We start from the raw sequence: 13,708 nt of genomic DNA, 5'->3' as shown, positions 1-13,708 counted from the left end.
CAGATACTACAGGTACATGGTCCTAGACCCCACCCAACAAGGAAATCTTACTTCTGTTTAGAATGTAAAAAGAATATCATCTAGGTGAAGCATTAAGGTCATGGTCTTGTACCTCTCCAGTGGAGTTTAGGGTAACCCAGTTCTTGAAGGTCTATACAACCAGACTTGTTGGGGTGGAGATGGATTCCTTTGTCCAAATTGCTGGGGGCACCTGAGTCTCATGATCAAGACACATTCTCAGCAGGAGGAGCTGAAGACTTTTAGCCCACCTCTTCATTTAATTGTCCACCAAGGATGGTTGATTTCTACTGTCAAGGACATTCATTTGAAAAAAAAAATTAAGACATTCCATATGTCTGTTGAAAGTCTTTACTTTTTGAGAGAAACCCTTGATCACCTATTTATTGATTATTATCTAACCTAATTAATAAATCAATTATTAATTAGTGAGAAACTCTAGCTCTTGGGTTTTTCATTCCTCTCATGTAGCTTTCAATAAGGAGGATTTGTAGCATTCCAGGACTGTACACTGTCATGAGTCAAACAATCATTTAACAAACATTTATTAAGCCATTATAATGCAACAGGTATAACACTAGATGCTAAAAATACAAAAACATTAATACAACAGTTTTTGTCATTAAGGAGCTTACATTCTATTGATGGGAAAATATATATACAGAGAAGTAAATGCAAAATACATACAAAGTAAACTCCAACCAATTTCAAGAGGTAGGTAGGTGCAGTGCTGGGAATCAGGGAATCACTAATGACCTTGTGAAAGCCACTGGATAATAAATTAATGGCTGAAAAAGATGTTTGAGGTCATCTAATTAATTTCACATTATTTTAATTATAAGAAAATTGATATTAGGGATGTTAAGTATGAAGTCATAGTGGAAGTGAGACAGGTTAATGTTGAAGGAAGTTAAAGATTCTAAGAAACAGAGGTAAGAAAGGAAAACATTCCAGGCAGAGGAAAATATTTACAAAGGCATGGAAGTGGGAGATAAAATGTCCTGAATATGAAAGAGTAAGTGAGTCAATTGAACTGGAGAGCAGAGTGTGTGAGGGCGAATAATATAAGATCAGTCTGGCAGGATTGACTGAAACCATATTGTAAAAGACATTCAATACCAAAACAGCACTGCTAGAGGCAATAAGGATTCAGTGAAGCTTCTCAAGTAGGGAAATGAAATGGATATATGTGTTTTGGGAATATCAATTTGGCAATTATATAAAGAATGGATTAGAGAAGAGAAAGACTGGAGATAGGTAGAGCAAATTAATGTGTCAGGACAATAGCCCCTGTGGCATGTGATGAAGGCCTTAAGTAAGTAAGGTATAGGTCATGGTAATAGAGAGAATGGAAAGGAGAAAGTTTAAAAAATGTCATCTAAGAAAAAAAAGAATTTTTGGAATTTCTAACCACTAGTAAGGAAGTTTTTTTTTTCTTTGAACTTTCTACAGTACATCATCAATGGCATTGGCAAACATCTTTAGCAAGCTGTTTAACAGTTTATATAACATGAATATTCAAAGGTGATCCATAACTTCATCAATTTCAATATCTCTTCCAGTGATTTAGATAGACATCCATCCATGTCTATCCTCTGTAACTCTTGTTTAATGGCTCTCCATACGGTTGGAAGGCTTCCACATTTTTCCTTGAAATTTCAAGGATATCAGTGGAATACTTAGACAGTCTGCCTCTATTCACCTGTGCTATCTTTTTTTTGTATCATGCATTTCCATTTTGATATTATCTACTACTATTATGTTAAGTTCTTTATTATATGTCATAACCTGCTCACAAATATCATGTGTCTCTCCCTTGCCCACTGAATAATTATTATTTTCAATTCTTCAAAAACTATTTTGTTCCATGTTTGATAGGCATATTAAAAATGGTTAAAATATCAGTATTAAAATATGGCTTGTTGTTTCAGAGATAAGTTTGAGATTATTAAAGTAGGTTTCCAATTCCACAAAAGCAATCTAGCCCAGATTCTGCTTGTTTAATTCTAGTCCAAACTTTTCCTCTCTATTTAAACATTTTTCCTAGATATTCACAATACTGGTTAAGAGTTATAGAATAGCAAGGTGTAATAACAGTATGACACAATCTGAGCAGTAAACATTCTTTATTCACTTGGTCTTTCTGGTGTGGATTGCCAGGCCAAACCCTTTTAAATAGTTAAATCCCTTATAGGAAACTCTGAAGTGTTTAGGGATTTGATGCAATTGATATGATATCACACGCAAAGAAGGGTATCTGAAGGACCTTATCATTCTTGGGGAATATCTCTTCAACAGTGACAAATGGCTTTGTCAAGCATGCATCTCCCTGAGTTTTGCCTTGCCTGATGTTTATGATCCTCGGACCATCAAACAAGATTTTATTTGTTGTTATGTTTTGTAAGGAATCTTGAATAATTTTGGTATTTAGAGGCAAAATGTTTTGTTGGAAGAAATATGTTGGTCTAATTCATCAATAGTTTTTGGACTGTCAAATGGTTATTGACTTACTTATATCTGTAATAAAATTACATATTGTGGCATTCACCTTAGAAACACCTCATCTTCAAAGTGTTCAGGCTATATTTCATGCTGCTAAGCTAATGAATTTCTTAAAATCAATAGAAAACAAAGACATTAAATTCTATTATGCTCTACACTTCTCAGACACTTTTATGATCATAAATACATGCTATGCTGTAGAAAATGTTTAGATCTTATATACTTCTTGCTTGTATTTTCACTGAGGCTACCTTTAAGGCACACATGGATCATTCTCATATACAAATTTTATAGAGATGAGAAAATGGTCATATGGTTTAGTATCCATTGATAACTTCAACATTTTCATTTTTTAGTAAAAGTGCCACTCATGATATGTCATATTCCATAATAAATTCAAATTGTATAGGCAACCTAAATATTTAAAAATACATCAAAAATCAAAAGTGAAGTATATCTTATACCTTTCACAGCTATGAATAAGGAATGAATTCTTTCACAAACAAGTGATAAGCCAATTACAAAGTATAAAATAGTTAATATTTATTAATCTAAAAGCTTCTTGCCACAAAAAAAAATAATGCATCTAGAATAGGTGGGGAAATAAATGAGAAAAACCTTTGTTTTGATTATTTTTGTGTTAGAGTTTGTTATTCAAATCATATAGAAAACTACAGAAGCCCTTCTTCATTAGATAAGTGGTCAAAGGACAAGAATAGTTTTCAAAAGAAGAATTGTGGACTCTAAACAACCATGTTAAAGAATGCTCAAAATCACTGAAAGAAGTACAAATCAAAACAGGAATGGTTTCACCTCACACTTCGGAATTTGGCAAAAAAAAATTACAAAAGATACAAATAACAAACATTGAAAGGGTTGTGTGAAGATAGGCACATGTGCATTTTTAATGGAATTGTAAATCAGTGAAAGCGTTTTGGAAAGCAATGTGGAATTATGCAAATATAGTGACTAAACAGTTAATACCCTTTATTGATTTAGGTATATCTGAAATTACATATTGTGGCATTCAACCTGGAGACAGGCTATATTTCAATATATATATATATATATATATATATATATATTTATTTATTTATTTATATATATTTATATATATTTGACTCAGATATTCCACTTCTAGGTGTATACCCTATGAATGTCATTTATAAAAAGAAACTCCCCATTTGTACCAAAATAGTGATAGCAACACATGTGTAGGAGAAAAGAATTGGAAATAAAATACATTCCCATCAATTGTAGAAAGACTAAATAAATTGTGGTACATAAATGTAATAGAATCCTACTACACTGAAAGAATCAACAGGCATGATAAACACACATTGAATACTTACAGGAATTGAGGAAAAATGACTTAAACAAAGGCAAGAAAACAATATACATGATTATTACAAAAATCAAAATGGAAAGAAAAACCACCGCAAAACAATAAAAAATGAATGTTGTAGAATTATACTGAACAAACTTGGGCCCAAAGAAGAGATATAAGACTACAATCTTAACTCCACATTTCACTGTGGAAGTGTATGCAGAGGGGGAAGGGCATCTTATTGAGATGAATCATTACATCAGTTCATATTTTGCCATGTCTTGATTATTTTTGCAGATTTATTTTTCTTTAAAAAAATACAGAAAAATGGAGAGAGAAACAGAGTGAGCCCTACAATTGCAGTGAAGATTATACATGTAAGGGAAAAGTTGTCATTGTGTGGCTCAAAGGGAGTCAGAATACCATCTTTAGCCTCTTCTACCCCCGCTCTTACCCAGCAGAGGCTTTCATTCCTGCCATGAAGCAAAGGATGAGGGCAAGGACCAGAGGCCACTCCTGTCTTCTCAGAGATAGGGGGCACTGAGCTAGAATTATTTTATCTGCTCCCTTAAACATTGTTTACTTAGAGGAAGCAAAGGTATTTGAATTAACTTCTGATCATTTTGTAATTTCTAGGGAGAGCAGAATCCCAAGTTCTGTACCCAAGGCTTGACTCCTTTCCCACCTAATACCAGTTCCACAATGAACATACATAGAAAATTGCAAAGAAACCTACTTATCCAAAATCATAGCAAAACAGAAATAAAAGAAGACATACATAAAAAACACATTGAATAGTGAAGGAGTTCTACCATTGAGAGGGAGAAACTCAGCTTAACCAAGAGAAAGTCCCAGGTCTTATCCAATGGGGAATCCTCCTTAGTGGCTAGGTTAGCTACCTGGTAACTGGGACATGATGGAAACTACTAACTTCTCTCATGTCTTTCTAGATTCTTTTCCTTCAACAATATTAAGTGAGTTTAGCCTCTTCCATCTTCTTTTTGAAAACTGGAAGTCAGGAACTCTTAAAATGACTAGATACCCAAAGAAGACTTAAAACTTGACCACTTCCAAAGGATGTTTGTCTCTGAAGAGTCCCTAAGGCATCCTGGTGAAAGCCAGAGCTTCTCCTCACTCTTATGCAGGGTAGGGCATTCATCTACATCAACAAGGTAAGAGTTCCAGATGGATGAATTTTGGGACAAAGGTTAGACAGAGAAGATTTTGATGATATAAACACAAAATATATCAGTAAAATTTGTTTTATAACATGTTTCTCAGAGATACATTTTTGAGATGTGGAATCTTGCTGTCTTTGAGATATGCTAGTAAATTGACCCCTAAATAATATTAATCCTGTGTTGTGTATAGTATGAGATTTTTCTGTATGTATTTAATTACGTAAAATTATTCTTCCTGGTTAAGTGTCATTGCCAATTTAAAGAGTCTGTTATGGGTGAAGGCAGAAGAGATAAATGTGATAGTTCCAACATTGTTGCAAATGAGAATAGTTCACTAGAAAAATGCTGGCAGTTTGGTTCATCTTGAAGACCTGGGAAGATATAAAAGCTATTTTAATTTTCCAAAGTGAAGAGGATGGAATCTATAAGCTATAGACCAATGACACTGACTTTGATTTCTAGCAAAAATCTATAACACATTAAAGGATAGTTTGCAAATATTCATAAAGGAAGTCATAATCACTAAAAGAAAACTTCATAGAAAAGATCATTCTAGAATAAACTTATTACTTTTTGGGTCACTATTATTAGATTATATCAGATACTTTATGTTAGTTGTTCAGATGTGTCTGACTCTTCATGACCCCACTGATCATAGTACACCAATGCTATCTATGTGGTTTTCTTGGTGAAGATACTGAAGGGGTTTGCCATTACCTTCTCCAGTGGATTAAAGTAAACAGAGGTCAAATGACTGGCCCAGGGTCACATAGCTAGTAAATATCTGAGGCTGGCTTTGAATTCAGGTCTTTCTAACTCTAGGCCCAGCTCTCTATCCAGTGAAATGCCTAGCTACTTTAAGGCAATACCTAGATTTTAACAAAGTATTTGGAAAAAAAATCTCTCATTTATCCTTATGAACAAGATGGAGTTATAAAAGACAGAAGTTATTCTAGGCTGATATACTCAGAACCGATAGAAAGATTGAACCCAAAGAATAGTCACTAGTAGGTTAATATCCAGTCTCTAGTGGACTGCTATATGACTTTTTGCTTGGCCTTCAACCATTTACCATTTATGCTCTGGATAAAGGGGAAAAAAAAGGCTTCCCAAACATGCAGATATTACAAACTTCCAGGGAGATGGGATAGCGAAAATAAAGTTCCAAATCTCTTCTCCCATGAAATAAAACCATCTTAATAGGCTAGACTATGGGGCTAAATAAAACAAAGGAAAGCTTATTAAAATAAATGTAAAGTCTTTCATCTGGCTTTTAAAAAAATAACTTTATATATATATGTGTGTGTGTGTATATATATATATATATATATATATTATATATATATATATATATATTATATATATATATATATAGGTTTAAGCAGGCATATCTAGGATAAAATTCATGTTTAAATGAACTGAGATTTTAGAGGGTTACAAGCTCAATATTAATCAACATATTGCCATGTGGTACTCCCCAAAATTACCATTTCAGACTACAATAAGAGGTTCAAAGTGTCCAGAATCAATGATAAAATAATTGTACTTGGTCTGGCCACATTTCTAATATTTGTATCTTCAGAAGCATAACACTGTGCCTGGCATATAGTGTATGTCAAATTGTCAGTACATTGGTAAATTCCATCTTACTCTGAAAAATACAAAGAAAAATACAAAAAAAAACCTTTCACTGATTTTAATTTTTATAAGATGGTTTATGATATTCAATTAAAATGCTTTCTTAATTATTTTAACTATTTTATTTTAATTTTTAACAATTATTTTAATTTTTGTGTTCCAAATTCTTTCCCTCCATCCTACCCCTCCCACATCCATTAAGGAGGCAAGTGATATGATATCCATTATCCATGTGAAATCATACAAAATATATTTCCATAATAGTTGTATTGCAAAACAAGCAAACAAATAAAAACAAGAAAAATAAATTGAAAAACAATATACTTCAATGTGGACCCTAAGTTAATCAGTTCTCCCTCTGGAGGTGAATTGCATTTTTCATCATGGATTCTTTGGAACTTTCTAGGTTCATTCTATTAGTAAAAGACATTAAGATGATGATCATTACAATATTGGTGTCACTGTGTTCAGTGTTCTCTTGGTTTTGCTCACTTCATTTTCCATCAGGTCATATAAGTCTTCCTAGGTTTTTCTGAAGTCATCCTGCTCATCATTTCTTATAACACAATAGTATTCCATTACAATCATATACCACAACTTTTATTTCAAATAGGTTCTTTTCCCTTTTCATTGATCTCTTTGGGATATAGACCTAATAGTGAGGTTACTGGGTTAAGGGAGATGCACAGTTTGATAACCTTTTGGTCATAATACCAAATTGTTCTCCAGAATGTTTGGACCAGTTCACAACTCCATCAATAGTGTATTAGTGGCTCTATTTTTTCCACATTCCCTCCAGCAATTGTCATTTTCCTTTTCTGTCATATTAACCAATCTGAAAGGTGTGAAGTCATACCTCAGAGATGTTTTAATTTGCATTTCTCTAATCAATAGTGATTTAGACAGTTTTTTTTTCACATTGCTATTGATAATTTTGATTTCTTCTTCTGAAAACTGCCAGTTTACACCCTTTGGCCATTTATCAATTGGGGAATGTCTCTTATTTCTAACACATTTTACTCAGTTCCCTATATGTTTGAAATGAGGCTATTATCAGAGAAATTTGCCATAAAATTTTCCCCCAATGTCTTTCCTTTCATTCAAATTTGGCTACATTGTGGGTTTTTTTGGTGCAAAACCTTTGTGTTTCAATGTAATAAATTCAATGTAATAAAATATTTATTATACTTCCCATGGTTCTCTCAGTCTCTTATTTGGTCCAAACCTCTTCCCTTTTTTTGCAGACCTGATAGGCAAATTATTTCAGGCTCCCCCCACATTTTTATGATATCCTTTATGTCTAAATCATGCACCAATACTTAGATAATTTTCGCATATTTGGTATAATTTTGAGGTATTTTTCTATGTCTAGTTTCTGCTACACTGATTTCTAATTTTCCCAGATGTTTTTGTGTAATAGTAAGTTCTTGCCCAAAAAGCTTGATTCAAACACCAAATTACTGTGGTCATTTACTGCTGTACAATGTATACCCAATATAATCCACTAATCCACCACTGTATTTCATAGTCAGTACAAGATTTTGAAGATAAACTCTTTGTAAAATAGTTTGTATCTGGTACTGCTAGGCTACCTTCTATAATATTTTTAGTTTATATTTAGTATTTTTTTCTCCAGTTACAGGTAAAAATAATTTTTAATATTAATTTATAAAACTTTGAATTCCAAATTCTCCACCTTTCTCCCTCCCCACCCCACTTCATTGAAAAGGCAAACAATTTGAAATAGGTTATACATGTGTAGTCATACAAAACATATCAATAATAGTCATGTTGTGAAAAAGAAAGACAAAAAACTCAAGAAAAATAAAGTTTAAAAAGGATGTTTCCTGTGGTTTCCTGTGCTTCCAGAGGGTGGGGAGATGGATCAACTGATCAGAGAGGGAATGCAGGGATCTCTTTGCTGGTGCTGAAGCAGGATTCTCTTGGTTAGCCCATGCTTTGATCTGGGTCCCAGCTTCTAGTGGCGGTGAAGAAGGAATCTTCCTCACGGTTCCAAGGCAGAAAAGAGTGCCTGTGGTCACTCATAGACCAGAGTATAGGCCAGGAAAGGAGTAAATACCTCTCCTTTGATCATATCACCTTGGAAGAACTGAAAATTCACAGATCTCTAGAAGTATCTCTGAAAACAGCTGCATAAAACCCCTGAAACTTGGGAGAGTACACCCTTTACACTGGAAGAAGAGCCCTACCTTAACAAAGAGTTAAAAAGTTAAGTAATTGGCTAGGAACATGAGAAAACAGAGGGAAAAAAAACTTAGAATATAAAATCTTACTCTTCTGACAAAGAAGATCAAAACATACAAGCAGAAGACAAAAAAGCCAAAGCTCCTACATCCACAGCCTCCAAGAAAAATATGAATTGGTCTCAGGCCATAGAAGAGCTGAAAATGGATTTTGAAAAGCAAGTAAGAAAAGCAGAGGAAAAATTGGGAAGACTAATGAGAATGATGCAAGAAAACCATGAAAATGAGTGAGCAGCTTGTTAGAGACCCAAAAAGCATTGAAGCAAATAACACCTTAAAAAAATAGACTAACCCAAATGGCAAAAGAGGTCCAAAAAGCCAATGAGGAGAAGAATGCCTTCAAAAGCATAATTGGCCAAATAGAAAAGGAGGTGCAAAAGCTCACTGAAGAAAATAATTCCTTAAAAATTAGAATGGAGCAAATGGAAGCTGACACTATGAGAAATTAAGAAATTTTAAAACAAAACCAACAGAATGAAAAAGAATAGATGATAATGTGAAATATCTCATTGGAAAAAACAACTCACTTTGAAAATAGATCAAGGAGAGATAATTTTAAAATTATTGGACTGCTTGAAAGCCATGATCAAAAAAAGAGCCTAGATATCATCTTTCAAGAAATTATCATGGAAAACTGCCCTGCTATTCTAAAACCCAAAGGTAAAATAGAAATTGAAAGAATCCACCTATCATCTCCTGAGAGAGATCCCAAAATGAAAACTCCAAGGAATATTATAGCCAAATTCCGGAGTTACCAGGTCAAGGAGAAAATATTGCAAGCAGCCAGAAAGATACAATTCAAATATTGTGGAAACACAATCAGGATAACACAAGATTTAGCATCTTCTACATTAAGGGATCTGAGGACTTAGAATATAGTATTGTGGTGGTCAAAGGGTCTAGGATTAAAATCAAGAATCACCTACCCAACAAAACTGAGTATAATCTTTCAGGGGGAAAATGTTAATTCAATGAAAGAGAGGACTTTCAAGTATTCTTGATGAAAAGACCAGATATGAATAGAAAATTTGACTTTCCAAAACAGGACTTAAGAGAAGCATAAAAAGGTAAACAAGAAAAAGAAATCAGAAGGAAGTAATTAAAGTTGAATCGTTTACATTCTGCATGGAAAGACAATATTTGTAACTCACGAGACCTTTCTCAGTAGTTAGAGGAAATATATATAAATACATACATGCATACACACACACACACACACACACACACACATATACAGAGGGCACAGGGTGAGTTGAATATGAAGGAATAATATCTAAAAAATAAAAAATAAAATTAAGGGGTGAGAGAGGATTATACTGGGATAAGGTGAAAGGGAGAGGTAGAATGAGGTAAATTATCTCACATAAAAGAGGCAAGAAAAAGGGGAAGAGTGGGTAGGTGAGAGGGAAAAAAATCAAGTTTTTCTTGATAAGAGGTAAGATTACTCTCATCAGATTTGGCTTAAGGAGGGAATAAAACACACATTCATTTGTGTATGGAAATCTATCTTACCCTACAGGAAAATAGGGAAGATGGGGAGAAGAGAGGGGGGATGATAGAAGGGAGGGAAGATTGGGAGAGGGGGTAATCAGAAGCAGACACTTCTGAGGAGGTACAGGGTGAAAGGAGAGAATAGAATAAATGCTGGTGGGATAGGATGGAGGGAAATACACTTATTTTTTCACAACATGACTACTATGGAAGTGTTTTGCATGACTATGCATGTATAACATGTATCGAATTGATTGCCTTCTCAATGAGAGTGAGTGGAGAGAGAGGAAGGGAGAGAATTTGGAACTCAAAGTTTTAAAAACAAATGTTCAAAATTATTTTTACATGCAACTGGGAAATAAGACATGCAGGCAAAGTGCTATAGAAATGGATCCTGCCCTACAGGAATATAGAAGGGGAAGTGGATAAGAGAAAGGGGAGTGATTGGGGGAAGGGGTATTTAGAATGCATGCTGTCTTGGGGTGAGTGGAGGGGAGAGATGGGAAAAAAATTAGGAACTCAAAATCTTGTGAAATGAATGTTGAAAACTAAAAATTAGTTAATAAAAAGGGGAGGAGAAATTACCTACAAGTACTTACAGATTAAATGACACACAACTGGTATATTGCTGGAATCAAGATCTTCCTTACTCAGAGGCCAGCTCTTTATCTAATACACTAGATAGCCTTACTACTTTGGAATATAGCTGCATCATTGATACATTTTACTTTAATAACAACTAATACCTATTCATGTTTAAATTATATCATGCAGAACATATGTAAAATGTGTAATAGAAATGCTAAGATTTTTTTTAAATCTCTTATCATAGTTCCATATCATTTCCCTTTCTTATTGACCTTTTTATGTTTCCCTCAAGTCTTTTAATTGAAAGTCAAATTTTCTATTCAGCTCTGGTCTTTTTTTAAAATTTATTTGTATTTAGTTTTCAATATTCATTGAGTTTTAAATTTTCTCCCCCTCCCTTTTCTTCTCCCCCACCCTTAGATAGCATACAATCCGATATAGGGTCTACATATACATTAATGTTAAGTGTGTTTTCCTATTAGTCATGATGTAAAGAACAATTAGAACTAATTGGAGGAACCACAAAAATGAGGCAATAAAACATAACAGCAAAGGAAAAGGAGAACAAATGGTGTGCTTCCATTTGCATTCAGACACCTTATTTCTTTCTCTGGGTGTGGTTGGCTCTGGTCTTTTTATCAAGAGTGCTTGAAAGTCCTCTATGTCATCGAGTATCCATTTTTCCCCTGAAGAACTATACTCAGTTTTGCTGTGTAGCTAATTCTTGTTTGTAATCCTGTCTCTTTTGCCCACTTGAATATCATATTCCAAATGTGTCATGAGTCAAATTACACTTCTGAAGTTATTATCTTTAATTACAGGACATTCACTTTATGGAGAAAAAAAGACTTTAGTTTAATAATTTAAAAAAAAATCTGCAAAGATAGTTAAGGGAAAGCAGCTGTATCTGTTTACCTATAACTCAAGTCGCTCAAAGCATCCTGATTAAATGTTTGCCACATCCACTTTTGTGCATATAAAGGCAATGAACAATTTCTTTAGCCAATAAATTCAAGAAGGGAGCCTCTAGGTTCCAATGAAGACATCAAATATGTGCTAAGTGCAATTTGTAAAAGAGAACTGTGGGAAAAGCAAGGATTTGGTACTAAAGGATCCTTTGAACCAGCAACAACTATTAAGGTTACATAGTTTTGGGGGGCCATTTTATGAAAACTGAGCATTTTGGGGTGATAGTCACAGACACAAGCATAACTTGTTTATACTTCTATATGCAGTAATTTTTTGCATGTTATCATATATTCTGATCTGTTGTTTCTTCATAACTTAAAAAGCCATGGAGGCCTTCAATACATGGTATCATTTATTTATTCACTTTCTCAAAGAATTCTTTGGAGGCATTGGGAGACAGCTTGATCATAGGTGAATCTGGTGTCCAATTTGCTGGACAGACCTCTCTGTGCACTTCCACACACTGGAATGCCTTCACAAAATGAAGAGTTTCTTCCACACTTTGACCCACAGGGAGATCATTGACAATCACATGCTTGTTATCTCCATTAGAGTCAATTAAGAAGAGACCTCTTAATGCAAGGTCAGGTCCTTCAAGCAGAACACCATAGTCCTAGGAAATTTGTTTGGTTAAATCTTATGGGAGAACAATATTCATGTAGCCTAAACTGCCACTCTTTCCTTGTGTATTTATTTAGGCAAGATGGCTAAATTGGGAATCCACTGAAACCACTACAATTCACATCATGAATTTGTTAGGTTTGTCACTAAAAACAACAATTTCTGTTGGACACAAAAAAGTGAAATCAAGAGGATAGAAGGAAAGCACCAACTATTTGCCTCTAAAGTCATCAAAGTTTATGTCTTTGATTTCTCCATTGACAACAGCTGTACCCTTAAAAGATGGAGCATGTGGTTTACAGCAGACACATAAGTTGAAGAACTGGTGCTGAATGAAAATTTTGAATGGGTAGCAACGGGCCTAACGTCTGCAGAAATGCCCAAAAGAAAGGAGTTCACATGCCAAGCAACCAAAGCCTGAAGTAACCTTCCCAAGGAAGCTGCCATCTTTCAAGTATCTCAAGTCTAATTTTTAAGGAATTATCTCCTTCAGCGAGGTTTGGACCTCCTTTTCCATTTGGCAAATTCTGCTTTTTCATCCTCTTTTACCATCTGGCCTAGTCTGTTATTTTAAGGTGTTATTTTCTTCAGTATTTTTTGTGTCTCCTTTACCAAGCTTTTGACTATTCTTTTCATGATATTTTTGCATCACTCTCATTTCTATTCCCAATTTTTCCTTTACCTCTCTTACTTGATTTTCAAAATTCTTTTTGAGCCCTCCCATGGCCTGAGACCAATTTACATTTTTCTTGGAAGTTTTAGATGTAGGAGCTTTGACTTTGCTGTCTTCTTCTGAGTGTGTGTTTTGATTTTCCTTGTCACCATAGTAACTTTCTATGGTCAAAATTTTTTTCTGTTTGCTCATTTCCCCAGCATACTTTTTGACTTTTAGTTCTTTATTAAAGTAGAGCTATGCTTCTAGGGTGGAGGGTGTACTGTCTCAAGCTTCAGGGGTTTATGCAGCTGTTTTCAAAGATAGTTCTAGGAACCTATAAGTTTTCAGTTCTGCCAAGGTGGTATGATCTAAGCAGAGGTGTTTACTACTGTCCTGGCCTGTGCTGTGGTCTCTGAGTGACCATAAGCACTCTTTTCAGCCCTGGAATTGTGAA

At 34.3% G+C, this 13,708-nt stretch overlaps 1 pseudogene; it reads right to left on the bottom strand.

The window, feature by feature from the left end:
- Nucleotides 1-12,330: 12,330 nt before the first annotated feature.
- Nucleotides 12,331-13,046, bottom strand: LOC110213492 (thioredoxin-dependent peroxide reductase, mitochondrial pseudogene; annotated as a pseudogene).
- Nucleotides 13,047-13,708: the final 662 nt, after the last annotated feature.

The sequence above is a fragment of the Phascolarctos cinereus genome, unplaced genomic scaffold (genome assembly GCF_003287225.1).
Source record: "Phascolarctos cinereus isolate Bilbo 61053 unplaced genomic scaffold, phaCin_HiC Scaffold_5;HRSCAF=322, whole genome shotgun sequence".
Taxonomy (NCBI): domain Eukaryota; kingdom Metazoa; phylum Chordata; class Mammalia; order Diprotodontia; family Phascolarctidae; genus Phascolarctos; species Phascolarctos cinereus.
The sequence above is the reverse complement of the archived record's forward strand: the minus strand, read 5'-3'. Positions and strand labels throughout refer to the sequence as shown.